The sequence below is a fragment of the Octodon degus genome, unplaced genomic scaffold, assembly GCF_000260255.1.
Source record: "Octodon degus isolate 3935 unplaced genomic scaffold, OctDeg1.0 scaffold00227, whole genome shotgun sequence".
NCBI classification, from domain to species: domain Eukaryota; kingdom Metazoa; phylum Chordata; class Mammalia; order Rodentia; family Octodontidae; genus Octodon; species Octodon degus.
Genome location: NW_004524803.1, coordinates 2,026,594 through 2,031,876, shown reverse-complemented (window position 1 = coordinate 2,031,876; position 5,283 = coordinate 2,026,594).

Sequence of the window (5,283 nt, the reverse complement as noted above, 5' to 3'; positions counted from 1 at the left end):
AACCACTAAGAATAATATATGCAGTGTATTATTTGTTGAAACTGTACTTCCGATTTGATTTGAAACTGTCTCATTGCTATCTGTTTATCAATAAAACTGTAGAAAAAAAAATAAAAGGTTGCAGAGGAGAAAATAATAATTGCATGGAAATGAGAATTACACTAGAATAAAGGAAAACAGTTAATTCTTAAAGCATAGGCTAGAGAAAAGAGAGTTTAGGGCCAGCCAGATAGCTCAGCAGACTAAGCATCTGTTTTGGCAAGCACAGGGACCAGTGTTTGATCCCCGGTCCCACATGCTACCCAGACCCACCCCCAGGATGAGCTGAGCCAGTGAACGAGTCTGGGAGTGGTGGCGCACACCTGTAATCTCAGCACTGGGGAGGCTGAAAACAGGAGGATCACAAGTCCGATCTGTGTAGTGAGACTCTGTACCAAATACACTAACAAAAAAAAAAAAAAAAGAAAAGAAAAGAGTTTAAAAAATTAATATAAACACTTGATTAAAGTGAAACGATAAAATACAGAGATAAAATTTAACATTAGACATTCATGACTCATATGCTTGAAACAAAGAAATAAATAATTGAACAGAAATACAGATATAATTTCAAAAAAGTTCCCAGAAATAAAATAAGATACAAAAGACTAAAAAGGCACATCCTTGTGCCTTAGGACAAATTGCTGAAAATAACCAGGAATGATTATATTTTGGTAAAGATGCTAGATTCCAAATCTAGAAAACGAGATCTTCATTTGTGGGTTAACGTGTTGAATGGCCTGTTAATCCAAGTTTTTCATGGATCAGATGTTTAAAGAGGACTCAGTGCCAAGGGGACTGGGAGGAGAAGCGCAGCCGTTAGAGAAAAGGAGAGAAAAGGAGGAGAGGGCAGGAGACAGGACGAGCTCTGAGAGGGTGATACGGTTGTGATTCCTATGAAGGAAGAGGGTTGTGATTCCTGTGAAGAACAGAGGGAGGGAAGGATGGAAAGAAAGAAGGAAAGAAAAGAGGCAAAAGGGAGAGGATACGAAGGAAGGGAAGAAAAGTAGGGGCGAAGGAAGAAGAGGCAGGAAAGAATGGAGAGGGAGAGAAAAGAAGAGTCATGTCTTAGGCTGTAATGCACTGCTAAGAATACACAAGGCTGGCAGAGCTTTCCATTGAACATCTGTCAGGGGTCCTCCCACCTCCCAGGAGTGGGCCTGCCTCGGTGTCTGCCATTGAGCACCTAGTGGGAAGTCGCAGCCTCCTTCCAGCACAGTGTTAGGTTTCAGAGCTTAACAGCTGGGACCTTCCATCAAGTACCTTCCCTGCAGCAGGACATCTGAGAAGTCTATCTTCATGGCTGTCACAGATGGAATTATTCCTTGATCTCCATTCCCTCTTGGAGCCTTGCTAAAATGTTAGTAAAGAAATAAAAAGACAACCCGAAAGGAATAGGTGGAAAGGATAGTCTTATTGCAAACATTTGGGACTGGACAGCAGGTGATAACTGACATAGCCAGCCAGGGAAAGCCGAAACTTAGACAAGTCCATGTGAAAAATTTACAAGAAACACAATGATTGCTCTCATGGGCACTCAGATATGGGAAGTAATAAATTCCTCTGAAGACAAAAATATAGGACGATGTGAAAACACAATTGATTGTGTTTAAGCCCCATTTTCCCTGCCCTATCTCACACATCCATGATAGCTCTTCTCCTGAGCCATGGCAGGTGTCCAGAAAATCTGAACCAATGGCCTATGAATCTGGGGACATCAAGAACACCCTCGCACGGGTGTTCACAGTGCACCTAAAAAGCCATGATAACTACTCCAGCTTTTTCTTCTCAGGCGTCAGAATCCTGGCAGCCATGTTTAGTCCTTGCCCAACCTCAACTCATAACTGAGGAATTTCTCTCAGAGGAAAGTGAAAAGGAACCCAAAGAAAAGACCAAGTCTAAGGGTCAGGGAGATGGCTCAGTGGAATAAGTGCTTCCCTGGCAAGCGCAAGAGCCTGAGTTCAATCCCCAGTTCTGCAAAAAAAAGAAAAGAAAAAAGAAAAGAAAAGACCAAGTCTCTTAATTATTCCCAGACTCCAGGCTTCATTGATATATTCAATGACTATATAACCAGCAATGGAATTGTTGGATGATATCATAGCTACATATCTAGTTTATGGCAGGAACCTCTAAAACACCCTCCATGACTGTGGTATTATATATTCCCACCAACAGCATAGGAGAATTCCTCTTCCTTCATTAACCAGTAAGGAGAGCTTTGGTTTTTGATGATAACAGCCACTCTAACTAGAGTAAGATGACATCATTATTTTGACTTGCATTTCCTTAATGATGTTGACCATGTTTTATTACTCTTGTTCTAAAAGAAAAATATGATTCAGAGATATGCATTACAAGAAATATTTAAGCCTGGGGAGGTAGCTCAGTAGTCTCAGTGCCTGCCTGACAAGTGCAAGGATGTGAGTTTGATCCCCAGTACCGCATGCTGTGCCAGCCCTGGAACCCTGGGTGTGCTGTGCAGGGCTGGAAACTGGGTGTGGTGGCACCTACATGTAATCCCAGCTCTGGGGAGACTGAGACAGGAAGATCACTTCAAGTTTGAACTGCATAGTGAGACCCTATAACAAAGAAATAAATAATAAAATAGTTAAAAGAAATAAGTGAGTTGAAAGTTGTTGCATTGGGCTAACAGGAATTGGGATTGGAGATGGATAAGTAAAGCAAAACTTAATATTTAAGAAAAGAGAAAATAATTTGAGTATTCAGTCAAAGTACTTAAGTTCTCCATAAGGAGAAACCTCATATGGCCTCACGCCTCTCCATATTATCATTCAATACAAAAAAGAAGGGAAGCAGTGGTTGCAAAATGTTGCAGGAAGTGGGCTCATGCTCAAGGAATTCTCTGGTCTTACCAAGTTTCTCACTTTTCAGAAGCAGCTGGATTGATGAAAAGGGTGAAATAGCTCTTTGAAGATGCAATTACAGTACCAGGTAGGTGGCAAAACCTTGTAGGGCTGGGAATAGTCCTCCAAAAGGCTGAATGTGCTTTGACTCAGCGTTCACTATGTGGTACTGTTTCTTGCATACTCAGGATTCAAGGGTTCAGGAATACAGTACTGGAAGTGGACATGATACCTTTCGTCACTATCCCTGATGATGCACCAACAAAACCTGCCTTCCTGCTCCTGCCACTTGTACTCTGCTGGCCTGGAAGTCTTAGATCCAGAGAAGACTTATACTAGTGAGCACAGATTATTTTTATATAGAAAAATGTCACCTATAATGATACCCAATAAAATAAAAACTGACAATGCATGCGTCTTTCAGCACGTCTTTTATACATGAAGAAATTAAACAGAACTTAGTATTGAAGAAGAAAACTAATTCCCTTAGACTGGAAGCTAAAACTTTCCACTGGTCATTTTGGGATCCTTATGCCTCTGAGAAACAAGGTAAAAGGGGAATTATGATATTGATGAGGGGGATTAATCCAGCCTACCAAGGGGAAATTGGACTATAACTCCATAATAGTAAGAAAGAACATATTTGGAAAAAAATAAGTAAAAAAGAAAAATGTATTTGGAGTACAGATGATCTTTTAGGAGACCTCCTGGTATTGCCATGCCTTGTTACTAAGTAAATGGAAAACTAAATCTAGTAATGGTGGGATGACAAATGGCCCAGAACCTTCAGGAATGAAGATATAGATAACCCTACCAACTAAAGAGCCAAGATCCACCAGCCAAGAGGCACTTGCTATTGGCTAAGGATATACTGAATGATTGGAAGGCAGTAATAAATACTAGCTATGGCTATGTGTCCAGCTATAGAAATGAGAATTATAATTGTTATGAGTATTTCTTCCAATTTTGTTAAAATATTGGTGCATATATGTACATATATTAAGCAGGTACCTTTGTTTTTTTCTTTGTATCAAAATGTTGATAGATAATATATATCTTTAAATATCATTAAATGTGTATTATAATGTTTCCATTCTAGAATAGTAAAGTATAAGCACTGCCCAAAGAAAACCTTTGCTTTGTATTCTGGGGAGGAATTAATGGGTCTTCATCTATATGTAAGAAATCTGCACACTATTAGCCTTAATTATGAACTTGCTATTGTATTTGGAGATTAAGTATAGATTAAGTAGATGTGTCTGGTTGTCAAGCTGACAAAGGGTGGATTGTGATCATTACTGTAGTAAGCCAACTTGCTTTGCATAAGAACCACCTACCATATTAGTGGAGCTCTGGATGAGTCTGTGGATGATTGACATGTAAGGTAGAAACTGAGGAGGGAAGACTAACCCAAGATGTGAGTGGAGTGGCACCAACCGATAGCTTTGTAGCCGGGAAAGAATAAAAAGGGAAAGAAGTCTTCCCTTTTTTCTTAGGAGGAACTCTGGCCTTCATCATTGCCTTTGCATATTCATATTGAAATCCTTCAGGCTTCCAGTACAGACTCATCAGCCTTCCACTATAGAATCTTTGGCTTCTGACACAGATTTATACAGGACTTTGCTGTGTTTCCAGACCTTTATCTTTTTTTCTTATTTAATGAATTTGGAACAGGGTCTCACTATGAAGCTTGGACTCATAGTGATCCTCCAGTTTTCAGGCTCCCCAGTGCTGGGATTACAGGCATGCACCACCACGCCCAGTCTTGGTGGCTAGCTCAGTGCACCAGTGGAGGTCGGGTGGAGGGGTGGAGTGGTACGGCATGTGATGCTGGGGATCAAACCCAGAAGACCTTTAGTTTTTGACTTCTGCTGGATCCTCAGTCCTCCCACACACAAATGGCTGTTTTAGATTCTTCCACCTTAAAAAAAAAGAAAAGAAAAGAAAAAAAGAAGAGGGCTGAGGAGATGGCTCAGTAGAATAAGTGCTTCCCTGGCAAGTGCAAGGGCCTGAGTTCAATCCCCAGTTCCACACACACAAAAAAAATAATAATAAGATTCTTCCACCTTTGATTCTCCAGATGGCCATGGGCATATGCCCTCTTCTGATTCTTTAAGACCACTTAATAACTCCCTTCTATAATTATATATGTATTTTATAATGTTTCTGTTCCTTTAGGGAAATCTACTTAATACATAAGTTAATTTCTCCATAAGAAGAAACTTCATATAATGTCTCCATATCATCATTCAATACTAAGAGGAAGTAGAGCTGTGTTTATAAAATGTTTAAGGAAGACCCTGTGATTCAAAAGTTTTATTCCAAATTCAATTGTTTTGCAACTGTAAAGGTAACAGTGAAATATTTGAAATTATATATA